Source organism: Culex pipiens, chromosome 3, assembly GCF_016801865.2.
Source record: "Culex pipiens pallens isolate TS chromosome 3, TS_CPP_V2, whole genome shotgun sequence".
Taxonomy (NCBI): domain Eukaryota; kingdom Metazoa; phylum Arthropoda; class Insecta; order Diptera; family Culicidae; genus Culex; species Culex pipiens.
In genome coordinates, this window is record NC_068939.1 from 58,041,493 (window position 1) to 58,054,549 (window position 13,057).

A 13,057-nucleotide genomic window follows, 5' to 3' on the forward strand; every position below is an offset into this window, starting at 1 on the left:
CTATTGAAGATAACATGGAAAAAATTGTCAAAATTAACATTTTTCTTCTAGTTTTCAAAAAATCAAACATTATAGCCAGTTTTGCATTAAAAATCAATTCATATTTACACTAATATTCGTTAATTTTTTTTAAATCAGGAAATTCTGAGCGTTTTACAAATTCTCAATATTGAGACCACAGATCGGAAATAGACATAAAACTTAAGGAAAAATCTGTCTTCATGAATCTATGAATAATTTGTATATTGTTTTTTTTTATTTCTCGTAGCGGCATAACTGAATCAATATTTATTTTAAATAGTTTAATATGAAGCTTTTGGAATGAGATCAGGATGTGTTTTTTTGTCGCCATCGACATCGATCAAAGCTGAGAGTCAAAAATGTTCGACTAAATATTCGGACATTTGATAACCCATTCTTCGTAAACGCTCTTTTCTTTTAATTTCACTCTTTTTCTATGAAAATACTGAAATTCATAGAAATTCACAATAATGAAGGTATAAAGTTTTAATAAATAACAGATTAAATAGAATTCCAGATTTGTATATTTAATTTTGAAAGATATAAAAAATAACTCCTTGAATTTCATTATTGCCTTGAAGATGTACCCTTCTTTTGGAAGCAACATCAACAATAAACATTGCTGGGGAGTGGTTCATTGAAAGGAATGTCATTCTGAATAATTTTTGCTAGAACCGTTTCTATAATTCTAGTTTTTTGAAGGTCTAATGAACAAAATTGTATTTAGTATTTTTAAAGAAGTTTTGGATATTTAAAGAGCAGAAATGAAAACTTTTTTTATTAGCTCCAGAAATAAAGTAAACTTTGTCTAAAAAAATAATGTATTGCTTTAAAATGCTGCCAATAACATAAATTTTTATAAAGATTTTTTTCCAAGGTTTCGTCATCATTTTTATGAGATAGCTTGCAGCTAATTGAAGTTTAGTTTATTTGAACATGTGCATTTTTTTAATGTTTTCAATGAATAGTTAACTTTGAAGTTAATTTCAAACAACGTGGTCACCCTGTTGCCCACTTTGGGTACACTTTGGGCACCGAACTCTCCGTGAGTGCCCCGGAGCCATTTCTGCTCAACTCCGGCACAACTTGGGCTGTGTTGTGTGTCAAAAACGCGCGCTCAAAATGAGAAAATCTATATATGTATGCGCGGGTATATTTTATACGAGCACACAAACATTCATGCACACACACACACACACACACCCCTACATATATTTATTTTATAAGTGCTCCAGGTCAAACAGCAATGGATTTCTCTGTGTGTCTCTCCCCTCCATCTCTCTCTGGGGCTGGCTGAGCTGATTTGCCGTTGGCTGGCTGGCTGGTGGTAGTGCGCTGTTTTGTTGATATTGCTGTGTAGTTGTTGGTGTTGTTGTTGGTGTGCTCGAACCGGGGCGGCGGTGAGCAGAGGGGAAAAAAGTCTGGAAATATAATATATGAGAGCCTCGGGCCATCCAATCGCCTCAGGACATTTCAACTTATAAAATGCTAGCTCACACACTGGAACAGACACACATCCGCACACGCAGCGAGTACAGCAGGTTCACGTTATCGTCACTGAACGTTCGCTATCCATTGAAGCTGTTTTGAAACTGAATGCTTGGTGAATGAGCTGTGGGATCAATTAATTTGCTGTGATCATCATATAAGGTTATATCATGACTTATTTTTTTTCTTTTTGAGATCTTATCTCAGAAATTAGTCTACTTAGTATTTTGTGAATTAAAAATTATATATTAGAAAATTCAAAATGTTAGTTTAACTAGTTAAACATGAAAATTAAAAAAATATTAAAAATCCGAAATGTTCTTTGAATTTCAAATCCAAACAAAAATATTAAATGGTTATTTATCAAGTTAGTTATTGAACGGTGGCAAAAACCATTTGCCACATTTTATTTTTTATTTGATTTTTAAAGTATTAGTGAATAAAGTTGCCCCGTTCTTGCGCGCGGCGCGTCGAAAAAACCCAGTTTTTATTTTCAAAAAATCGTATCTAGGAATACTGAAATTATAACTTCACAATTTTTTTTGATATATTATGTCAAAATTTCCGAGGACCGGCTCCGTGGCTTAATGGTTACGGCTTCTGCCTCACAAGCAGAAGGTTCAGGGATCAAATCCCGGTCGGTACCATTAAAATTTGGAATCAGGAATTTGAACTTTGAATATGAACAAAAACGAAAATGAATCAGGTGGGATTCGAACTCATGCCTAAGAATTGGTAGTCTGGGACGCTAAGCAGTCGGCCATCAGAACGTTTACACTCTAGCAGTGAAATGATCCAAACTGTTGAAACATGTTATAGGGGAAATTCTCGTATGTTTGGCAGGTTAAGCACTCGCTCCTAACTCCATCCATTTTGCTGATTTTCACTATTTAAACAACTAATTTTGCAAAACTTTTGATAGAAATTGGCTTGCTCACTTCTTATTGAGCTATTTATCACTCCATTTCAGTTGAAAACGCTTTTAATTAGCTTTAATTGAATGTCAAAGTTCTGACCTGCCAACATTAGAAGCACGCTGGAATTAGATGATGTTCCCCTACGCGCTGATCGCTGATTTTCCTGATGGGATTGGAAGTCTAAATATAGATCGAGTTTCCTTCAGATGCTTGCTTCTATGTTAAGGCGGGGCCGAACAATGCCCAGCGACCTCGGAATTGGACCGCAAGGAGCTCTGTCATTCTGAAATGGGTCGTTGGAAGCAGCGCGAGGGCTATCACCACCTAATACCCGGGACTAAAATAAGCTGTATCAGCATTATACAAAGTCTGAGACAAATTATACTTTCCAATAATTTCGCTACTGGTTAGCGGGTATTGGATTGGACCACACACACACACACATTATGTGAAAATTTTCGAGGAATCTGAATCTGAAAATATTTTCAGACATAAGATCTTTGGTCCCGAGACTTTCAAAACAGCATTTTAAATTTTCAAACGACCTTATCAAATGTTTGGCTTGATTTTTTTTAAATGAAAAAAGAAGCTAGAATTTCAACATTCGGATACAAAAATGCATTTCACACTAGCTAAGATGTTTTGCAATCATTAGTTTGACCAAAGAAGCCATTTTGTGTCATTGGTTTTTGAAATTTAATATGTTTAAGGGAACAAAAACCGTAACTTTTGAGTCACAGAAAAGCATGGAAAAAAATGTTGCCGCTAAGTTACGATTTTTTGAAAAAAAATGTTGTTTCAAATAAATTTAAATGTCAGTAAAACATTTTTTTTTGCTTCAGTTTAATGGAAAATTAAGTTGGCAATAGAAAAGTACTCGCCAGTTTTTTTTTTTGTTAAAGCACACCGATTTCAAGATACAGCCACTTAAAGTTTAATTTTAGCTGAAAAATTACCGTTTTGGATGATGCTTTAAAAACTTTAAATTTATTGTTTCTTTTTCTTTTATTCGCTGAATTTCAGTAAGCAGAGGTTCAATCTTTATTGGAAATTTTCTGAACTATTCAAAAACAATATTTTTACGAATGGACAATCATGGACACTATTTACAAAATAAAGAAAGGAAATTTCAGGAAAAAATTTTACTTTTTAAAAGCGATGCACTTTATCAAAAAATCAAAAAAAAAATATATTTTTGAACGCAAATTTGATTTTAAATTAAAACTGAAGTCTACATCCAAATTTCTATTTTTTCCTTTAGGCGTCATCCATAAAGTATGTCACGCTCTAGGGGGGGAGGGGGGGTCTGAGCAAGTGTGACGTTGCATGTTATAAGTATAGGAAAAGCGTGACAAAGGGGGGGGAGGGGGGGTAAATTTTGGCAGATTTTAGCGTGACGTACTTTATGGATGAAGCCTAATAACAGTTTTTTTTTTAAATCATATCTTGCCGGCAAAATTGTTCTTCATACTTATCGATGGCTCAAAAGTTTTTTTTTGTCCCCGTTCCCGAAATGTGATTTTGAGAATTTGTATTTATATGAAAAAAAATTATATAAGACTCAGCGATTTCCTATTTCTTATTTTTCAGAATAGTCCTCATTAATACCTATTACTTTGCCGAAGACACCAAACCGATCAGAAAATGCCTCTAAAAGTTACAGATTTTCGAATATTTACTAACTTAACAGCTGCCAAAATTGTATGGAGTATTAGTTTAAAACTAAAAACACAAATTGGTCATGGGAAGACCCCGACACAATTTGAGCCAAATAAAAATATACAAAAAATAACAATTGTCGAAATCGACCAATTCGTCGGCTATAGCTCTCATTAAGAAATGAGAAATGAGAAATGAGAAATGAGAAAAGAGAAAAGAGAAAAGAGAAATGAGAAATGAGAAATGAGAAATGAGAAATGAGAAATGAGAAATGAGAAATGAGAAATGAGAAATGAGAAATGAGAAATGAGAAATGAGAAATGAGAAATGAGAAATGAGAAATGAGACATGAGAAATGAGAAATGAGAAAGTGTGTTCTGCTCGCACGAGAAGATGTTTACATCTGACATAAAAAGGGATGCACTCTATGTTTACAAACCCACAACGGCCCTTTTGCATTGTTTTGCTTTAAATAAGGATATAAAGCAGTTCTCTACCCAATTGATCTTTTTTTTTTTGAATTTTAATTTTTGTATTTTTTAATCGGGCTGAAACTTTTTTGGTGCCTTCGGTAGGCCCAAAGAAGCCATTTTGCATCAATAGTTTGTCCATAGAATTTTCCATACAAATTTGGTAGCTGGCCATACAAAAATGATGTATGAAAATTCACAAATCTGTATCTTTTGAAGGAATTTATTGATCGATTTGGTGTCTTCGGCAAAGTTGTAGGTATGGACACTGAAAAAAAAATGATACACGGTAAATTTTTTTTTGTGATTTTTTATTTAACTTTTTGTTACTAAAACTTGATTTGCAAAAAACCACTAATTTTATTTTTTTTTATTTTTTGATATGTTTTAGAGGACATCAAATGCCAACTTTTCAGAAATTTCCAGGTTGTGCAAAAAATCTTTGAGCGAGTTATGAATTTTTGAATCAATACTGATTTTTAAAAACAATCGAAATATTGGTCGCAAAAATGTTTCAACTTCATTTTTCGATGTAAAATCCAATTTGCAATCAAAAAGTACTTAAGTAAAATATTGATAAAGTGCACCGTTTTCATGTTTAATCCATTTTTAGGTGGCTTTTTTGAAAATAGCCGCAGTTTTTCATTTTTTTTAAATTAGTGCTCATGTTTGCTCACTTTTGAAAAATTTATATTTTGCTTTTTAAAACTTTGTTGATACTACCCTAAGTTGCTGAGATATTGCCAAAAAGGTTTTTTTGGGTGAGACTTAGAAAACATCAATTTTCCTGTTTTTAAACCTTTGCATGGCAATATCTCAGCAATTAAGGGTCGTATCAACAAAGTTCAAAAAAGCAAAATATAGAGAATTTTCTCAGCTTTTCAAAAAAAATGTTTTTCAAAAGTGGGCAAACATGTGCACTAATTTAAAAAAATAAAAAACTGCGATTATTTTCAAAAAAGTCACCTAAAAATAGATTCAACTTGAAAACGGTGCACCTTATCAAAATTTCACTAAAGTACTTTTTGATTGCAAATTTAATTTTACATCGAAAAATGAAGTTGAAAGTTTTTGCGACCAATATTTCGATTTTTTGAAAAAATCAACAGTTATTCAAAAATGTATAACTCACTCAAAGATTTTTTGCACAACCAGGAAATTTCGGAAAAGTTGGCATTTGATGTCCTCTAAAACATATAAAAAAAAAAGTGTTTTTTGCAAATTAAGTTTTAGTGACAAAAAGTTAAATGAAAAATCACCAAATTTTTTTTACCGTGTATCATTTTTTTTCAGTGTATTCCATATCCATACCTACAACTTTGCGGAAGACACCAAATCGATCAAAAAATTCCTTCAAAAGATACAGATTTTTGAATTTTCATACATCATTTCTGTATGACCAGCTGCCAAATTTGTATGGAAAATTATATGGACAAACTAATGATGCAAAATGACTTCTTTGGGCATACCGAAGGCACCAAAAAAGTTTCAGTCGGATTGAAAAATACAAAAAAAATCGAATTACCGAAATCTGCGAGAACTGCTCATAAGGAATGAGAAATAAGAGATGAGATTTGAAAATGGGAATTGATAATTAAACAAGAATTTTAAAATGAGAAAATTCTAAAATTACTTTGATCCTCTGTTGAACTTTTCTAGCCGGTAGTCATATCACTGCAATGATTCAAACACATGGGTTGGTCAAATTTAGTGCCCTTTAATGTCATCCTCCCGGACACTCCCTCTCCGGGTGATGACAGCACACCAGCAGCATCACGACATGCAATCCAGCCACCTCAAAGAGAGAGAAAGAGTGAAACGTCCGCGATGTAAACAAACATCGAATCCAGCACCGCTGCAGTGATGAAGAGATGGAAGGTAATAATTAAAGATCCGTTTTAGTGTCGCTTCTCTCCGCTCTAAGCCTCAACCAACTAAACCAACCAACCAGGCCAGGCAACCTGCTACCCCCGGAGGGTTATTGATGATAGGGGGCGCTAGGCTTTTGCTTTGGAAGTGAAGAGGACCACGCCGTAGATCGACTAGCCTTGGGGGCCACCACGAAACGACGACCTGGACACCTCCACCACGTGTGGTGCACGGCTGGGCTGGGTAGTTGGACAGGACAGTTGGTACATCGTCGAGGCGCGCGCGAAAACCAATGATTAACGGTAATTGATTAGGGCTAATCGTGTTTACTCATGTGTACTTTTACTGACCGGTACTTAACGCCTCATGATCTGTGGTGGGCCTTTCCTTTTGAAAAGAGGAAAAGTTTTTACAAAATCGATAAAATCCTTCCGTAATTACAGTTTCCATACGAAACATTCAACAAGTTGAAAATCATCTCTTGCACGGTTAGCTCAGACAACAACATTATGCACGAAGGCGACATCCGTTCTCCCATCCATGTTTGCCCTGGTAGCATCCCCTACCCTCCCAATGGCCATATTCCGGCGCTCTGATTTTACTTTTTCAACCCCTTTTTGGACTGAGGAAAACTCAAGCCAAAGTTCCCTACCGAAGGATCATCTCCTCTCTGCTGGGGATGAAATGTTTCGTCGTCCCTAAGCAGATATCACTGGGTGATGCACGGTGAAGTTTTGATAAAATATGAAACCCCGTCACCTCCCCAAACATTAACCCAAAACTCCCCACTTCTCAACGAAAAAAAAAACTCTGCCCAGTCAGTGTGGGAAATGCGAAACGACGGAGCCAGAGTGTGTTTGTGTTGCAAGATAAATGTTTGTAGGAAGATTTTATTTATGAATTTTAATATGAATCCGTGTTGAACTTTGCCATGTTATTAGCAAAATTTTCAAATGTGTGCTGAACACACACGAAACAGATACACATGTGTTTTAATATGAGCGTTGGTTTGGTGCGATTCGCTGGAAGCTGCCGACGAAAGAGATCCTGGCTGAGAAAATTATGTTTTCCGGGAAATAGTGCAATGTGCAAGAAAATACTTTGAATTTTACGAAACATTAATTATGTTTTATTCATTCCACATGATTTCTGCGAAATTTGAAGTAAAGAGAGTTGGGTCTTGGTTAAACAAGAATATTTATTATAAGGCTAACATTAAATTATGCTTAAAAACCAAAAAGTATGGTTATTTCTAGTTTGTGTGTATACTGTGAAGTTTTTTTTATTTTTGAAAAAAAGCAATACAAATCTCTGCTCGGATTGGTTTTGATATTTTGCAATCTTCTAGAATTTCAATTTCTTACAAAAAGTGTTTAGTTTTTGCTTTCAATGTAAAAATCAATCGCATAATATCAATTTCTTATGGAAAATTTGCATGTCGTAGTTTTGTGTACGCATATTAAATCACGCTTTCTTGGAAAACTTGACTTAGCATACAGACGAATTTTGAATTATGGGCAATATGTCGACCCCCAATTAAAACACATAACAGGATAACAAAAAAAGGAGCAACAATTAAATTATCTTTGAGTTACTAAAATTTATTAATGATGCAAATAGTATAAGTCCATTCAAAAATGAAAAATTGAAAAAAAAAACTATAAAATACACTCAATTGCCTAATTTTTTCGAAGCGCTTTGAAATGTTGTAAATCACTGTAAATAGCGATATTTAAAACGTCGTATTGGTCAACTAGAGCAACAAAAAGAATACACGATTTGGAAAGGAAAACACTCAATCACCATTCAGCTGCCCATCACTTTCAAAAATGAAAAATCACTTCCCATTCAACAACCGCGCTGCTCCATCGATGCCGAAATGCATCTCAAAAATGCGCGCCATCCCTTTTTCCACACGCGCGCGCCCGCAAACTTTTCCCAACCGAACGGCTCGTAAATTACACGAGCACGATTTTCCATTCAAAAATTCCACTTACAAGCCGAACCCATTATTCCCAAACAACATCATCAACACAGCACGACGAGCGCGTTCGGCAAGAGCGAGAGGCAAACAACAACAGAAGTGGTGCCGCACTGCTCATTTATGATTTGCTTGTGAGAGAATGTGAGAGAGGGTAATTCTCTGGAATATCGTAAAACATGTTTGAATAGGAAATATATTTTGTTTATCAAATCTCCCAAAATTATTGGTTATCAACAGAATCCAGAATTTAAGATTTGATTGAAATGAACTTCAAAATTATGCAACATATTTTTGTAAGGAGAAATATTCAGAAAATAATATTTTAAACATCATTAAGTTTTCCAATTTTCTAATTCTAATAAAGATATATATATATATATTTGAAGTCCCTGCAAATTTCTCATAAATTCAGGGGAATACCTTGAATAACGCTTATTTGTTTTTTTTTTCAATTAAATAAAAACTTCTTATCTTTATTTACAAATTTTGAATTTTTAAAACGCAGACTTAAAAGCTTCACAAAAAAAGTTGCCTTGGAGAATTTGAACGGTGCGCGTCGCGGTCATCTCGCAGGATTTTCGATGCCGTTTCCTTCTTTGTTGTCCCCCCGATTGTGTGTGTTTTTCGGTCCGGGCGACTGGTGCGCGTCGCGGTCATCTCGCAGGATTTTCGATGCCGTTTCCGTCTTTGTTGTCCCTCCGATTGTGTGTGTTTTTCGGTCCGGGCGGTTTCGCGTTTTCGCATTTTAGTTGGTTTTATCTTTCCACAGCCGGCTGTCTAAGATTGAATCATTTATGCTAAACTCAACATCAAATAACCGGGAATAGTCTTATCCGCATCCTCCGACTGTTTGCCTTGAGAATGCATAATACATCACACCATTAAACAATATTTATTGATTATTGGGTCGCATCATCATCCTCTATGTTGAATCCTGTCCATTACCCTTACCCACTAACAAAATCCCAAGTAGAAGTAGTTTTCCGGCACACGTGGGGCTGTGGATATCGTATAGAACCCACCCTTTGTAGCAACCTGTGCTAACTAACATTGCCGTCCCAATCCCCCGAGATCTACAAACTGACATGGCGGGCGCCGTTGGTGGCCAATGACTGTTACCTATTTGCTTCAGATCTAGTTTTAATGATCTTGGTGTTTTATCTTTTCAGCGCATTCATACATGCTGTTGATTAGGGAAACACCATTAGATCGTTCAAGCGTATGGTCGGTTGTATTGATAGGATATTACGGTCCTGTTCAGCAACGGAGAAGGACAACCATGGGTGGTCTCTCATGCTCATGCTCATGGTCATGCTCGCAGACTTAAAAGCTTCACAAAAAAGAATTTCATAACTCGGGTGAGTTTTAAAAAAAAAACCGTAAAAGCCACCGTGACCTCCGACACTAATATTCGTATTTCTCCAAATTGCAACAAAATTTCATTTATTTTTAGTTTGGGGCACTTGAAAGACGTGTAGATGAACAATCTTAAGCATTTTTGAAATTGGTTTTCCGTAAGTAGGTTAAATACCGAGGCGAAAAAGGCTTTGTTTACCATTGACTCTTACGGCTTTTTGAAAACTAATTCGAGATAAATTCATTGATATTTTGCAAATTTTTGACAGTAGTATAATTCTAATGATGTATGAGGCATTACGTGATACTTTCTCCAATTTTTTTTGGAAAATCATGCTTGCAATTTGAAATTAAGTTTTTATTGCCCCCTCCTCAAGCTTGTTCAGAGCCGAGGGACAAAAACTTTAAATACAATTTGTACCAGCCTAATGTCAAATGTTAAAAAAAATGCAAACTTTTACTTTTTAACAAAACATGAACCTAATCCGTTTCTATACTGATGAATCATAAATGGCCATAGATTAGCCTGGTTTACAATATTCAGGATAACGAGATAAGCAAATACAGACCAGACTCGATTATCCGAAGCTACGATTATACAAAGCTTCGATTATCCGAAGTTTGATTATCTGAAAGTTTGTATGGGACTTCAGATAATCGAATCATAAACAATTTAGTAAAATATGAATAGTTAAATGCCTATTAAATTTCGAAATAAATTTATTCAATATTTCATCACAACCATTTTGGCTGCCATCATTGATTTAAAAATTCTAAATCACTTTAGTTCAGAGGTCATTTTTAAGCTTGACAATAAAAAATAAGACAACAAAAAAATTTACGTGATTTGATTATCCGAAGTGAAATATTTCCAAGGCCTTCTGATAATCGAGTCTTGACTGTAGTTTCTTTGCCAAGTTCAGATTATTATTTTTTCAAAACGTTGATGAACACATAAATTGAATGCGTTCAACTCAAGAGTGCCCAAAGTTTATGAATAACGGACCAAATTTGAGGCTCACATGAGCTTACGAGCCAACTGCGGAAACATTTTTTTTTAAAGAAAATAACACTTGAAAATAAATTCATAATTTTTTTTGTTCAAATTTTCGTCATCTGAATATTAGGGAACAGAAAATGACAATATTCTAACAGTTTTGTTCAAACAAGATTTCAAGGTCGAGGTTAGTTGAACTTTTGTGGCTGAGCTCTGCTCATGTTTTTGCTCGTATAATTTATGAACGAAAATGCTCATTGCGCGCGCTCGCGCTCATGTTTTGCTCATTGAGCAAAATGAGCGGTAATTTTTTACCTGATACGAGTATACGATAATAACTTTTTTCATGGTTTTTTTTTTTTTTTTGAGGTTTTATTTTGTGAAAAATGAAGGCTGAAATAGACTTATCGTAATACTTATGAATGAAGATATTTTTATAAATGTTGTATTGAAGCTTGAATTGGAGTCGGAGTCTAGGCTTCTAAGTATGATTTTCAAGCAACACAAATATGTTTTCTTGGTAGTATATTACGTCTTGTTTTGAAATTCTTAGTTGGTTAGTTGTCTTTATTAACGAGCCTGCAACATCCAGTACTTTGTACTAGAAATCAGAAGGAAATCCAGTTTTTTTGCGAAAACTTAACACGTAGCCTTATGTGTGGGACAAACTGCGTTTTTCTCAGCTTGCTGTTTTTGCATATGGGACATTTATGCGAACATGGGCAGTTTATATGCCATTCACTGAAAGTTTAGTTTTAATTTAAAAGCTACAAGCAGTCTTTTTGATACTCAAAATCAGAGAAAATATGCTAAGTTGAAAACATGAAATGAATACAAGCCCCTTTTTCGTGATGAAATTATCTCAGGTTACTTGAAATTAGCTTCAAACTTGGCAATCCAAGTGGCCTGTGCGATGTTCATCAACAATACATAAAAAATCTACCTACTTTGCAGATGAGCGCTCATTGAGCGCGAGCGCATCCCGAGCAGGGGTAAATAACACGGGAATACCAAATTTTGGTATTACTTGGGCAAATAACAGGGACCAAAATGTGCCCTTGGTTGCCCAGTAATAGATGGTAAAATACCATGAAATCATACCAAAGTCTTGTATGTGGAAGGGCACAACAATACCAAACCATGTTATTCCAAGGGTAAAATAATACCTCAAAATAGAACCATTTCAATACCAAGTTGAGGTCTTCTGGATTTTTGAACATTGCTTGAATACCAAAACTTGGTATTGCCATGGTTTAATTTTTAGGTATTCCCGCGCCCTTGGAAAATCATATTTTGGTATTCCTGTGGTCTTCCACATACATGATTTTGGTATGATTTCATGGTTTTTTACCATCTATTACTGGGCAACCAAGATCACATTTTGGTCGCTGATATTTGCACAAGTTATACCAAAATTTGGTATTTTCATACAATTTTTAGTGCAGCAGTTGCAGTTAGTGAACAAACGGAAATGATCCATATGCAACAGCCAAATCTACTCACCTGATGATTCCATGTTGTTCTTAGTGATATTCTTCACCACACCGAATGCATTTGTCATTGATTTTTGCTCTTGCATAATCCTTAAGACAAATTTTAAAGGGTCCAGGAATACCAAAATTTGGTATTGATACCAGAGAAAGGTATTATTACGCATTTCCCTTTTTATTTACCCATGCTCGGGATGCGATGAGCAGGAGCGAGCACGAGCTACCTGCCAAGTTCTCGTGCTCATGAATGAGCGAGCACGGCTTCGGGCTTGCTCATGAGTTCGAATACCGAGGTGGAAGGTTATAAGTGCAAAAAAGCAGAAAAAATTGAAATAATATGTAAGGCATGGAAAGTCGATTTGCAATCACTCGTTTCCAAAAATTCTAAGTTTTAACGATTTTGTTTTAAAGAAAAAGATTCTTTTACTGTTTTCTACATTGAAAAATTACTAAAACTCAAAATATGTTAAAAATTATTATAAACGCGGGGGAATACATTTTAAATTGTTTTCAGCAGAATGCACAGAAATTTCGATTTGAAACTACCTTTTTCACCCCCTGATTTTTCAGGGCTTTTTGGAAGGGTGATGTGGGAGGGTGGGGGGTGGGGGGTTTAATAATTCACTTTTTTTAAGCCGGATCTCAGATATTTTGATGAAAATGATCGAATCAAATTCAATTAATTTCAAAATTTAATTGATTGAAAATTTATGTTTGATTTCATTAATTTAATTGTCTCTCATGAAAGATACACATTGAAAATTGCATTTTAATTTGAAAATACAAACATGCCAATTTTCCAGAGA